The sequence below is a fragment of the Nicotiana attenuata genome, chromosome 1, assembly GCF_001879085.1.
Source record: "Nicotiana attenuata strain UT chromosome 1, NIATTr2, whole genome shotgun sequence".
NCBI lineage: Eukaryota > Viridiplantae > Streptophyta > Magnoliopsida > Solanales > Solanaceae > Nicotiana > Nicotiana attenuata.
In genome coordinates, this window is record NC_031989.1 from 63,811,819 (window position 1) to 63,827,052 (window position 15,234).

The following is a 15,234-nucleotide window of genomic DNA, read 5'->3' on the forward strand; positions in this document are numbered from 1 at the left end:
ATCCGCGGTACGCCCGGCATAGCCAAAGTGACTGTCTTAGCATGACAGTCTAGAATAGCATGACATGGAGATAACCAATCCATGCCTAAAATAATATCAAAGTCCACCATGCTCAATAGCAATAGATCAACTCGGGTTTCCAGACCCCCAATAACCACAATACATGACCGGTACACACGGTACACAACAACAGTGTCGCCCACCGGCGTAAACACATGAACAGGTAAAGCAAGAAACTACCGGGGCGCACTCAAATAGTGAGCAAAATATAAGGACACATAAGAATAGGTGGAACCGGGATCAAATAATACTGAGTGTGACCAAACTCTCCGCACTCATAACAACTACCCGGTGCTGGAGATGGGGACTGAAGGGAACCCCTCGCACCTGGAGATGATAGTTAAGGCCATCCACAAATCTCCTGATCCTCTCACGATCTGACGGAATCATCCAGGTGGCATGACGAGCTAACTCCGAAAACCTCATCTCGTACTGAACCCTGAACTCCTGCACTGGTGCAACCTGCTGAGCTGGAGGTGCCTCTGGCGTCTGTAGTCCCTGCACTACCTGCTCAGGTGTGCGAGCAGCTTCCACGACCACGACCGCGTCCACAGCCTCTGGTGGCCTCAGTGGGTGGCACTGGTGGTCGTCCACCTCGTTCGGTAGCTCGTGTCCTCACCATCTGTGAAAGAATAGAATAATAGAAGTTTAATCCTCGGTTCAACAAAGTCGCACGACAAGAATTTCAAGAATGTGAAGTTTTCCTAAAGGTTCCGCAGCCTCTCGAGGATAAATACAGACGTCTCCGTACCGATCCACGAGACTCTACTAAACCGGCTCATGACTTGCCAGACCTAGTAACCTAGGCTCTGATACCAACTTGCACGACCCCAACCACGGTCGTGATGGCGCCCAACACATTGCTAGGCAAGCCCGACCAATTATCAATCACAACCCTTCGCTTATAGAGTTCATTTCCAATTAACACAGTTTAAATACCAATTTAGCATTTTTAAAAGTCTGGAACAGTAAGTAAAATATGCGGAAATCAAAGACAATACTAATACATTAGCCCACTGATCCGGTGTCACTAGTCAAGAGCCTCTATCACAAGATTTCAATAGCCTAATACGGAGATAGTCTAGAATACTGAAAAGTAAAAGATAGAGGGAGAAATCGGGTCTGCGGACGCCATGCAGCTACCTCGATGACTCCGGAGGATGATAATCAGCAAGAAAACTCCCAATATGCCTCGGGAACACCTGAATCTGCACGCAAGGTGCAGGGAGTAATGTGAGTACTCCGACCTAGTGAGTAATAATCATAAATAATGGCTGACAGTAAGAAATCCCGTAAAGGCACTAAGCAGTTCTATATCAAGCAGTAAATCAACTCAAAGCAGCAAAATAATGAATAAGTCGAGTGAATTATCTTTAAATCAGGTAAAACAGATAGTTTATCAGGTATTTAACAAGTATAATTCCGTTCTTCGTACACAGTAACCATATATCTCTCACAATGACCAAAATCAAAATAACCGCTGCGGCGTGCAGCCCGATCCGTACATTGCTGTGGCGCACAGCCCGATCCATATAAGTAGTCGACTGCGCTCACTGGGGGTGTGCAGACTTCCGGGAGGGGCTCCTTCAGCCCAAGCGCTATATTGCTGCGGCGTGTACCCCGGTCCACATAAACATTTGTTGCGGCGTGCAGCCCGATCCATATAAGTATTTGCTGCGGCGTGCAGCCCGATCCATAACATATATATATATAATCCTCACTGTTGGGTTCTCAACCACTCTCAGTCATTTTAGGACACAAAAGTATAAGGTAGGGATCTCAGCCCACATATTTTCTCATTTGGGATTAGCATTGATAAAAACGGTTCATATTGTTTAAGCAAGTAGAAGACATGACTGAGGATATGATTTTTAGCAAGTAAAGTAAGGAAAATCAGTCAAAGGCCCCTAAGGGTTCTACAGGTCGGCACAAGGCCCCAAACATGGCAACTAGCCCAAATCATCATGATAATAATTAAATCTCAGTCAAAAATACGGTGGAATCATCAAACGGGATGGACCAAGTCATAATCCCCAGTAGTAATGGACCCCACGCTCATCATACAGCGTGTGTCTCACCTTAACATAGCACTACGTTGTGCAAATCCGGGGTTTCAAACCCTCAGGACACCATTTACAATTATTACTCACCTCAAACCGGCCAAAGCTCTAGCTCGATATGCCCTTGCCTCTCAAATCGGCCTCCTCGCGCGTTGAATCTGACCAAAACCACAATGAATACGTTACAATAGGCTAAGGGAACAAAACCCAAGCGAAAACAATCGAAAAATATCGAAAATCCCGATATTAGCAAAACCCGAGCCCCGGGCCCACTTCTCGAAACTCAGAAATTTTCACATCAACGGGTTCCTTATCTTGCCACGAGTCTATGCTTATAAAGAACACCAAAATCGAAGTCCAAATGACCTCTCAAATCCCAATTTAAAAATCTCAAAAACCCAAGCCCTAGTTCTTCCATTTTTGGCTAAATTTCCATGAATTTCTAGGTTGATTCCACAATATAATCACGTTTTTGGTTCATAAAACTTACCTCCAATCAATCCTCTTCGAACCCCTCTTCAATTTCTCCCAAAGAGTTCTCAAAATGTTCAACAATGGTGGAAAAATGACTTAAGCTCGCGGATGAATATTTGTAAACCTTCTGCCCAGCTTCTGGAACCCCTTCTACGTGAACGCGAGGGCCTTCCCGCGTTCGCGATGCACAAATATCTCTTTGCCCAAAATTACCCTTCGCGAACGCGTCTGAAGACCTGCGAACGCGAAGAACAAAATATGCTGGCCCCCAGATCCTCCTATGCGAACGCGGGCTTTACCACGCGAACGCGAAGCTTCCGCTTCCAATACTATGCGAACGCGACCCTATGGCTGCGAACGCGAAGAGAAAAAGTTGGCCTGCCCAAAACTCTTCTATGCGAACGCGGGGTCCTTCTCGCGATCGCGAAGGCAAAAATTCCTCTGCAACAACTGCTGAGATTCTGCAATTTCCTAAGTCCCAAAAACCTTCCGTTAGCCATCTGAAACTCACCCGAGGCCCCCGGGACCTCAACCAAAAGTACCAACACATCCTAAATCATCATCCAAACTTGTTCCAATCAACAAAACACCTCAAACAACACCAAAACCATCATTTCACATCGAATTCAAGCCTAAGTTCTTCTAAAACTTCCGAAACACGCATTCGATCAAAACCCAACCAAATCACCTCCGAATGACCTGAAATTTTGCACACACATCCCAAATCACATAACGAAGCTACAGCAACTCTCGAAATTCCATTCCGACCCTCGGATCAAAATCTCACCTATCAACCGGAAATCGCCAAAATACTAACTTCGCCAATTTAAGCCTATTTCTACACCGGACCTCCAAAACCTCTTCCGGTCACACTCCTAAGTCACAAATCATCCCCAGAAGCTAAACGAATCATTGGAAATCATATCCGAGCCCTCTAAGGCATAAGTCAACATCCGGTTGACTTTTCCTAACTAAGCCTTCCTTAAACAGACTAAGTGTCTCATTTCTTACCAAATTCACTCCAAACTCAACCCAATCAACTCAAACACATAAAACACGGATAACGAAGCATAAAGAAACAGAAATGGGGGAAACGGGGTGGCAACTCATGGGACGACGGGTCGGGTCATCACAAGAACGTTGGGGCAACTTACATGAGAGCTATGACTGCCATCTTTCATGACATGATGCACCAAGAAATCGAGGTGTATGTGGACGGTGTGTATGAGAAAGTTCTTTGAGCGTCTGCGTAAGTATGACTTGAAGTTAAATCCAGCTAAATGTGCATTCGGAGTTCCGTCTAGGAAACTTTTGGATTTATAGTCAGTCGGAGGGGCATCGAGCTAGATCCAACAAAGATAAAGTCTATTCGGGATTCGCCTCCTCCGAGAACCAAGAAAGAGGTTATGAGTTTGTTGGGAAGGTTGAATTACATCAGCTGGTTCATTGCTCAGTTGACTACCACATGTGAGCCCATATTTAAGCTGTTGAAGAAAGATGCAACAATTAAATGGACAGATGAATGTTAAGAAGCCTTCGACAAAGTCAAAGAATATCTGCCAAATCCGCCAGTCTTGGTCCCACCCGAACCTAGAAGGCCTTTATTTTTGTATTTGACGGTGTTGGAGAATTCCTTTGGGTGCGTTCTCGGGCAACATGATGTGACCGGGAACAAAAAAAGAATAGGCAATATACTATTTGAGCAAGATGTTCACTAGTTACGAAGCCAAATACACTTTGTTGGAAAGGACTTGTTGTGCCCTAACTTAGGTCACTCGGAAGCTTAGGCATTACCTGTTGGCCTACACCACCTATCTCATCACCAGGTTGGATCCTTTGAAGTACATATTCCAAAAGCCAATGCCCACGGGGACGTTAGCAAAATGGCAAATCTTGCTCACCGAGTTTGACATAGTCTATGTCACCCGCACTGCAATGAAAGCTCAAGCTTTAGCGGATCACTTAGTGGAAAATCCTGTTGATGATGAATATCAGCCTTTGAGTACTTACTTTTCGGACGAGGAAGTTAATTCAGTTGAGGTAATTTTAGAAGACACCAATGCTTGGAAGATGTTCTTCGATGGAGCTGTGAACACAAAAGGTGTCGGGATTGGGGCAATCTTGATCTCACCCACTAGTCAGCACTATCCGGCCACAACCCGGCTTCAGTTTTTCTGCACGAACAACACTACCGAGTATGAAGCCTACATTATGGGTATGAACATGGCAATCGACTAAGATGTGGAAGAATTATTAATCATGGGAGATTCGTTCTTGATTATCCGACAAGCTCAGGAAGAATGGGAAACTCGGGATGTCAAGCTTATTCCATACAGGCAACATGTGAAAGATCTTAGCAAGCGGTTCAAATCCGTCGAGTTCAGGTACGTTCCTCGGTTTCACAATGAGTTAACCGACGCACTAGCTACTATGTCCTCGATGTTGCCATATCCAAGCAATGTTCACATTGACCCGTTAGAAATCCAAATCCGAGAAAGGCATGGTTATTGCAATACGGTTGAGGTGGAACCAAATGTTCAGCCATGGTATCATGATATCACGAGAATTTTGAAAACAAAGGAATATCCCGAGCAAGCCAGTGGAGACCAAAAGAGAACCATTAGAAGGCTTGTCAGTGGCTTTTTCTTGAGCGGAGAGGTCTTGTACAAAAGGACTCCAGATCTGAACCTTTTAAGATGTGTGGATGCCCAAGAGGCCAGGAGAATCATGAATGAAGTACACGCAAGAGTGTGTGGACCTAATATGAATGGATACGTCCTTGCAAAGAAAATCCTTCGAGCAGGTTATTACTGGATGACTATGGAAAAGGATTGTTTTAGTTATGTCCGAAAATGTCATCAATGTCAGGTGCACGGTGACCTGATTCATGCACCACCTTCAAAACTGCATCATATGTCAGCACCGTGGTCGTTCGTTGCTTGGGGTATGGATGTCATTTGGCCAATCGAGCCAAAAACTTCAAATGGGCACATATTCATATTAGTTGCCATTGACTACTTCACAAAGTGGTTTGAAGCAATCACTCTCAAAATCGTCACTAAGAAAGCAGTAGTAGACTTCGTGCACGCCAACATCATCTGTCGTTTTGGTATTCCTAAAACTATCATTACAGACAATGCTGCAAACTTGAATAGTCACTTGATGAGGGAGATATGTGAACACTTTAAGATCACGCATCAGAATTCTACCCCTTATCGGCCCAAAGCTAATGGTGTTGTTGAAGCAACAAACAAGAACATCAAGAACATTCTTAGAAAGATGATCCAAAGTTCTAGACAATGGCATGAAAAGTTGTCGTTTGCATTGTTGGGATATCGCACAACTGTGCGCACATCAGTCGGAGCAACACCCTATCTATTGGTTTATGGCACTCAAGCCGTAATACCCGCAGAAGTTGAAATTCCATCTCTTCGAATCATCGTTGAAGCTGAGATTGAGAATAATGAGTAGGTTAAGACCCGTCTAGAACAGTTAACCCTGATTGATGAAAAATGGATGACCGCAGTTTGCCACGGGCAGTTGTACCAACAAAGAATGGCCCGTGCCTACAACAAGAAAGTGCGGCCTAGGAACTTTGAAGTGGGGCAACTCGTTTTGATACGTATTCTCCCGCATTACAAAGAAGCAAAAGGAAAGTTCGCTCCAAACTGGAAAGGTCCATACATTATAAGAAAATTGTTGCCGAAAGGGGCATTATACTTGGGAGACATTGAAGGAAATGACCCTGAAACAGCTGTAAATGCAGACGCGGTCAAAAGGTATTACGTTTAACCCTTTTGCAGTACTGATATTATCCTATTGGGATGACGAAGGCTTCCATTCTCGCTACCCCAAACACTTCAACCCTTTGCTAACCCTTTTGAGCCAGTTACCTTTCTTTGATTACCCTCTTTGGAACCCGAAAACATTTGTAAAAGAAAAAAAAATCAAAATCAAAATCAAAAACAAAGTTTCCTTGAACTACATTCGACTTGATTCCGAAAGGATACGTAGACAGCCTCTCTGGGGTTCAGTCACACCAAAATAATAATCCAAATTTCCCTAAAAGTGAAACTGGGGCAGATGTTATAATGGTTCGGCGATGATCCCACCTAAATGGTTCCAAAGTTGTAATTCAATCCAAATTCTTTTTACCCCAAATCCTGTTCAAGTCCTTCCGATCAATCGGTGAGAATATTCAAGGATCGGAGAATGCAACTACTTGGATCCGATGCAATCAAAATGAGAGAAATAAAATGAGAGAGTCTTGTTGGTGAAAACCCACACGGCACCATAAGGCGATGGTGAGCAGAGAAATGGAAAACGAGAGTCTTGTTAGTGAAAACTCGCAAAGAGCACTATAAGGCGACGGTGAGAAGAGAAATGAGAGAGGTTAGTTGGCGAAAACCCGCAAAGGGCGCCATCGATCGAAAAGAAGGAGTTCCTTACAACCATCGGCACTGATAGAGTCCTGGCAAGGTTTCTCGGTTCTAAGATACGAGTTATGATGGGTTTACGAGAGATTGGATAGTTGCGCAGATCGGGTATCCAGTCCAAGAAGCATGTCATGTCTATTGAAGTCTGCATGCACTCCAGATAAGTCCTTCTTTCCTCCGCCGAAAGGGACACTTCTCTTTAAATTCATTATCCTGTCCTTTGTTTACTTTTCTCTGAATCCCTTTCGGTTTAATCCTCCTCCGAAACTAATACAAAGAAAAGATGGCAAGATTAGTTTTACAGGGTTCTGCTTAACAAAAGCCAAATTCAAGGAAAAGCACCCAGCCTCAGCAAGTGCATCAGGTCGATCTCGACTGGCCATGATGGTCGATGCTTCAGAGTCAAAATTATTGAAAAGGAAAAAAAATCCAAAGTCAAGTGCCCATAAAGGCAAAATAAGATGAAAAGGCTAAAGCCCCACACGGTTGAACCATCATGTGAAATTTTGAAAAGTCAAGATCCCTGGGTTTAGAAGAGAGATCGATCTCCAGAAAGCCAGCGAGCAATAGAGGTTTTCATCGAAAGAGTTGGGCCGAGATCAAAACAATCAAGGGCACAAAACCAACCACCGTTTCAAACTAACAATTGTTCTTTGTTTGAAAACATGAAACAGATGCAATCCAAAGCAACCTTGCAAGAAGCAGGTTCAACCAAAAGAAACTGCGCAAGGGCTAGAAACATTTTTGCAGCAATAATCAATCCAAAAAGGAAGTTTCTTCCAAATTCTTTCCTACATTCTTACTCATTTTTTTTTCTTAAATAAAAAAAAGAAATTCAAAAACATGGTAGCCTAGGTTCCCCAATCTCTAGTTACGTTTTTTTTTTCAACATAGGGTCTCCACTCCCTAGTTGAATTTATTTTAGACATAGGGTCTCCACTCCCTAGTCGTTTTGCCAACATAGGGTCTCCACTCCCTAGTTGAAGTTATTTTAGACATAGGGTCTCCACTCCCTAGTCGCTTTCAAACATAGGGTCTCCACTCCCTAGTTGAAATTATTTTAGACATAGGGTCTCCACTCCCTAGTCACTTTTCCGACATAGGGTCCCCACTCCCTAGTTAAAGTTATCTTAGACATAGGGTCTCCACTCCCTAGTCACTTTGCCAACATAGGGTCTCCACTCCCTAGTCGAAGCTATTTTAGACATAGGGTCTCCACTCCCTAGTCGCTTTTCCAACATAGGGTCTCCACTCCCTAGTTGAAGCTATTTTAGACATAGGGTCTCCACTCCCTAGTCACTTTTCCAACATAGGGTCTCCACTCCCTAGTTGAAGTTATTTTAGACATAGGGTCTCCACTCCCTAGTCACTTTGCCAACATAGGGTCTCCACTCCCTAGTTGAAGTTATTTTAGACATAGAGTCTCCACTCCCTAGTCACTTTTCCAACATAGGCTCTCCACTCCCTAGTTGAAGTTATTTTAGACATAGGGTCTCTACTCCCTAGTCGCTTTTCCAATATAGGGTCTCCACTCCCTAGTTGAAGTTATTTTAAACATAGGGTCTCTACTCCCTAGTTGATTTTATTTTTAGATATAGGGTCTCCACTCCCTAGTCTCTTTTCCAATATAGGGTCTCCACTCCCTAGTTAATTTCATTATAAATATAGGGCTAAACTCCTTAATCTCTTTTTCCCAAGGATACACAATCCTGATTTTATTGCTTTCAATAAAGAAATAGTTTAGATTTTTTGTTACAAATAACTCACGAAATTTTCCTAGTGAAAACTGGGGCAGAAAATTTCGTTCATTTGTTTGCTTTGGTGCCTGAACAGGTTTTCACCGTGAGGCACAAGGTTTGAGATGACCAAAAAAAAAGTCTCAACCCTAATAAAAGAAAGGAAGAACAAGAAGAGAAGTTGAACTTTAAGTATAGAAGCGGAGAAAAGATGCGAACTGCCCAAGATACGATTGAAGTCACAAGCTTTGCATATCCCGCCTTGATCCGAAAAGTTGAAAAAGAATGAACCAACAGTTACAACTAACGAGCATCAAGATTCAGGTCGGAATCTGCAGGAAGAACTAGCCAAGACTCGTAGTTGATAGGCTTAGCTAGTTTAGCTTTTCATCTTTCACTTTGGTGTAATAAGAAATCACATTTTCCCGGTAGTCCCAGCTACCAAAATTTCCAAAAGTACACTGACCAGATTCCTTTATAGCCAAGGATATGTAGGCAACCTCTGAGGCAAGGTTCGGTCAGACTTTTTCAAAAGATGCTTCTCATGGAGTTTCAAACGGGCAAAAATCGCTCGTAATTCCTCATTTTATCTTTGCCCGAAAACCCTTCGTGTTCCCGAGCAAAGAGGGACAGCTGTGAGCATGTGATTTTTGCCCTATATGAATTACTCCTATAAAATCCAAGAAATTAGATTTTTTCCAATTATTTGCCATTTTTTAGGATTTTGTAGGATTTTATTAATTGTTTGCATTTTTTTGCACGTTTAATTTTTATTAAAACCATGAAAAATGTCAAAAATACCATGCATTGCATTTAGGTTTTGTTTTCACATTTTTAGGGTTAATTAGTTAATTATTTGTTTTATTAAAAATGAAAATCACAAAAAAAAGCTCATTTTGCATTTTTACCTTTTAATTTTTAAATTAGTGATTTTTCTCTTCTAATTTAGGATCATAGTAATTTTATAATTTTTGTAATTAGATATTTGGCTTAATTTTACAATTTTAGACTAATTTAAGAATTCAATATAGGATTTTTTTAATTAAAGAAAAGAAAAGAAAAAGGAAAAAGAAAAAGGAAATAAGGGGTTAATTGAAAAGGGGGTTTTAAATTCACAATTTGGGCCATTTAAAGCCAAAACCCGTCCAAAATTTAGCCCAGGTCCAAGCCCAAAATCGGCCTACCCGGTCCAACTCCTCCCACCATCAAACGACCCCGTTTTGCCTTAGTTTCATCTCAACCGTTGGATCCTAGTGATCCAACGATCCGGAACTAACCTCCCCATCCATATAAAACTGTCTGAACCGACCCCCCCCCCCCCCCCATTCCAATCCCTCTCACTTCAGTCTCCCACCCAAGCCCTAGTGAAACCCTAGCCGCCCTAAAATACCTCACTGTCTCCGTCGCCCACCACCACCGGAAATCGCCTCACAGCGGTTCCGGTGTTCCAAACACTACCAAATCAACACCCTAGAACCCCCGTCATCTCCCCTTTCCAAATCTCTAACCCAGTTCCTTCGAATCATCACCAAACATCTCGAATTTCAAATCTGAGTTTCAATCCCAAAAACCCTAACCTCTCCAAATCAACCCAAAACTTCACCAGGTTATCTCCTCACTCCCCTCACCCCTAATATCTTACTGGTTTTCCTAAAAGGCCCCTCAAAATCAAGCAATTTCAGATCGAAAATCTGAAACCGAAGAGGTCTATACTGAGTGATTCCAGGAGATTTAATGGCTCAAACCTACATGAGTCAATTACTTTTGACGAGAGCAATTGATTCATGTGGGTTTGATTTATTTTCAAGCTTGCCAGGATCAGTTCCAAACTCCGGCCAGATTCACCAAGCCCAGTTCGTGTCTTACGTTTATAATAGGTAATTCCCCTTTATGTTCTGTTATTCCTTCCTTGCTTAGGTTTTTCTTTTCCTTTTCATGTTTTGTTTCAGTTTAACCGCATAATTTTAGGGTTTTTCTTCTTTTAAAACTGTTAATTGTTTGTTTACACATTGATTATTAGATTAATCAAAGCATGCTAAGATTTCATTTCAATTTGCATGGGTTTAGCTTAACTAGGGTTTTTGGTGAATTGTTCATTCTGTCCTTGCTTCCATTGCTCTTGTTTAAACTGCCCCCCTCCTGTATTTTGTGATTGAATTTCAGCATGTTAATTGAGTAGTTTAACTTCTAGGATTTCTTTGGGTTTTTTTTTTCTTGGCAATTTTTGGTTTAGTTACTGTGTAAATATATTTAGTCGTTTAAGTTTAGTCTTGTTTAGTTTTGATTAGATAAACACTTTTGTCTACTAATTAGGTTGATTTTAGTTCAAATTGCATCATCTTTTATTTTATTTTATTTCTGGTTTGCATTTTGGATTTGTTGATAGACTTTTGGTTTTTGTTTGCCCTAGTCTGTAAATCTTTAGAACTTATAGGACTTAATTGAATTAAAAGAAACTTAGGATGAGTTTCAGAAAATATCTAAGAAAAAGAAGTTTCTAGAAAGTGTACAGCTGTCCAAGTAATTGTAAAAGATGCTGAAAAATAGGATAAAAGGGACAGCTGTACCAGGGCTGTGAAAAAGGACAGTACTATTTTCAGAATTAGGATAAGGAATATTCCTAAGAAATACCCATCCTAGGCAGCCTATATATAGATACTCCCATTCTGAAAATGACACAGACATTCATCACCATTTATCTGCATAAAAGTTTTTCTAAAAAGACATCAGATTTCAGAAATTCTAGAAAACATTCAAAACTTCTTATTTTTGGGTTTTTACAAGATGAAAAACATGGTTTGAAGTAGAAGATTTTTCTTGGGTTCTTTAGCTGGGATTTCTGGTTTTAAGTTGGTTGGATTTGGTTTAAATTTCTGGTTTATTTGGGGTTGTTGCTGCTGTATTGATTTCTGTCTTTGCAAGTTTCAGCCATCTTCACTCTTTTCTTTCTCCTGTTGTTTGCTGGTTTTATTGCTGTTGCTTAGGTATTTAACCTCAACTCCTTCTCTATGTAATGCCATGAATGGTTTGTTAAACGATATAAAAATCAGATGTATAAATGTTGTTTTTGCAAGTGAATGCCTTTTCATGCAAGTAGTTAGCTTACATTGATATGAATGGGATTAGCTTTGACAATGTGAGTTTAAAAGCTTGAACATGAATAACCTAGCTGATACTTGAATGCCTTGTAGTTTCAGTTTGCAAAAATAGCTTCGTTTATGTCTATAGCCAAACTCTTGGTTATTAATGCTGATTATGAAGTGTGTTGGTTATGCTTTTCCTTCTTTCTTTCATCTGATGGCTTCCTCTTTACTCAAAACCATTTGTTTACTTTCTTTGTCTGTTTGTCTATGAGCTGCTACCTGCAGATTTGGTCATTGGTTGGCCAAATCAGCAGGTAACAAGAGAAGACCAAGCTCTAATGGATAAATCATGTCCAAAAGAGGCAGGATCTCTTCATGATATCAGTTATAACAATTTGTAATAGTTTAGCCTTAATTATAGTTAGGTTATGTAACAAGTCTTAATGAAAGGTGTTGATTTTGAAAGTTGCTTATTCTACTGTGGAAAACTGTAATAAATCAGGCATTAGTGTCGATGCATTAGGAGCTTAATTATGTGTTTGTCATGATTTACAAAGTAGTAGTGGTGCTGGGTTTTGAGCCCACTCAGCAGACCCAAAGGCTGCTCATTTGATGGGAAAAAAAGGGGTTGAATTTGTAGCCCAAGTGACAGACTAACCTCAGATGATTTGGGCCTAGTCTATAGGCCCAAACTTTGAGTCAGTCTAGGAGCCTTTTATTATGGATCATTTTTATGTCAAGTGATTAATTTTCAGTACTCAGCATGTATATATTTTTCAGAATTTTAACGCGTTAGAACAATAGTATATGTAGTGGTTGAATAGTTTCACAGTTCAAATTCATGTTGTTAGCATTAATATCAATGTAATAATTTCAAGGTTTATAATATGGTTGTTAGTGTTGTAATTTTAGGATTTGTATATTTTGTTGCTATGTGTGTGCTATGGCCATTTGGGGGACTCAGTAGGGCCTTAATTTTGACATACTCCTACCAAGAGTTGAGGTTGGGCCTGGCCCAAACAGGGGCGCCTGGAATCATGGCCAGGCCTGTTTGACCTCTAGTTGTGTACATTTTCTCTTTTGGGCTCAATCTTGAGCCCAACCTTCCTCAGCATTTACCCTTTTCCAAAACTGTTTATTGTAGATATCATAGAATTGGGCTTGGGCTGGTTGGCCCATTTTAGAAAGGCGACCATCTACCTGGCTGCATCTCTGAGCTCGATTTCGAGCCCAGTTTTCCCTTTTAAATAGTCTTGGGTTTAGGCTCACACCAGAATCGGTTTTAAAAATTGAGGGCCCAATCACGCACATCAAACCTTTTTCTTCTACAATTATAGCTGCCTACTAAGTGCACATCATTATTAGATAAGAATATCCTTAGACCCTTTAATTAAGCGTAATTTTTCTCTAAAGAATAATTCGAGGTATGCCATACACAAATAAAATCCATAAGCTATGGCCCTTATATTAATATTAACTTAGTGTTAAAATAACCTTAAACACTCGTAGTTTATTTTAGGCTCGATTAAGACTATTATTATGATTATGTATACGTTCGCGTAACATAATTGCAAATTTAATTCTAAAAGAGGTAACACGAGGGATGCGTTCGCGCAGCTTCAACCAAACTTTCTTAATAAATAAACAAAGCGTTATTAATCGTGGACACGTTCGCGTGACTAATTTTGACGCGCCAAAGGAAAAGAGTATACGTACGCGCAACTCAATTCTTTAATTACGAATAATCAAGCGATTAAAAGCGGTAAACGATAAATGTATATAGGTCCTAAAAATGAGTATTTAAACAATTTAAGACAAGTAATAATCACTAAGCGACAGTGCTAGAACCACGAAATCCGGGAATGCCTAACACCTTCTTCCGGGTTAATAGAATTCCTTACCCGGATTTCTGTGTTCGCAGGCCATAAATTAGAGTAAAAACCTTCCTCGATTCGGGATTTTAAACTGGTGACTTGGGATCCCAAGTGGCGACTCTGAATTTAAATAAATAATCCCGTTTTGATTGTCACTTAAATTAGAAAAACTCCCCTATACCCCCTCTCGGGTGGTAAAAAGGAGGTGTGACATACATAAGGATAAGAAGAGATATAAACCTAAAAAACTTCTAGAAAATAGGATAACTGAAGGATAGAAAAAGACACAGAAAGATACACATAAACTAGTACAAAATCTCCTATGTTAACAGGACACTAGTCAAGAGTCCCTTACACGCCCACGCAAGGTTGGGCTTATGTCAGCAAGACCCAACTTGGGATAAATACGTAGAAATGCAGAACATGGCAGCGGCTTCGTAAAAATATCTACAACTTGATCCACAGAATGAAGATGATGTACCTCGAGAACCTTAGACTAGAAAAGCTGACGAAAAGTGAAAGTTGATTTCAACATGTTTCATACGACTATGAAAAGCAAGATTGGAACAAATGTAAGTAGTGCTTATGTTGTCACAGAGAACTCGAGTAGGATTTGACAGCGGGAAGCGAAGTTAACGAAGAAAGTTGGTGAGCCAAACAACTACAGAGGTTGTAGTGGCAACAACTCTATATTCTACCTCGGTAGACGACAGAGAAACATAGGGTTGCTTTTTAGAAGACCATGAGATGGGAGAATTGATATAATAATGCCCCATTGTAATGTTTGGGGTTGTCATCGTATTTATCAAGCAGTACATAAGTGTAAGAGACAAGAATACCCTTATTTAGAAGAGTAAGATACAACAATTCCAAGGCTAACATGGTAAAAGCTACATGTATATTATCACGCCCCCTCAATCGAGTGTGGGAACATGCGAAGATTGTCTCGAAGAGTCTTAAATTAATGAGAGGATAGGCCCTTGGTACGAATGTCAGCTAGTTGGCACTCCGTTGGAAGATAGCGAACATGAATAGATCCAGAGGCTACACGTTCCCATACAAAGTAAAAATCAATTACAAGATGCTTTGTACGGGAATGATATATAGGATCCATCGTAAAAGATAAGGCACTTACATTATCACAAAAGATGAGTAGCGCATCAGAGAGAAAATATGCAAGTTCCGTAATAGTTGTTCAAATATATATATGGTCAGGATCAACTACAGCATAATATTCAAAATCATTAACACATGACATAGTAAAAATCCTAAAGATACAATAAAATAAAAATAAGTGGAAGAAAACAAAATATAAATCTAAAAGTTATATTAAGATTTTAAATTATCAACCTATCTCTTTTAAAGCTTATTTAACTTATTAAAAAGAAGAGAAAAAAACGTGACTTCCTTTTATTTATTTTACGGTAATTGATGATGTTATTTCCTGAACTCCCGTTAGTCCATACTGTTGTATTATATTTTGGATATATATATATATATATATATATATA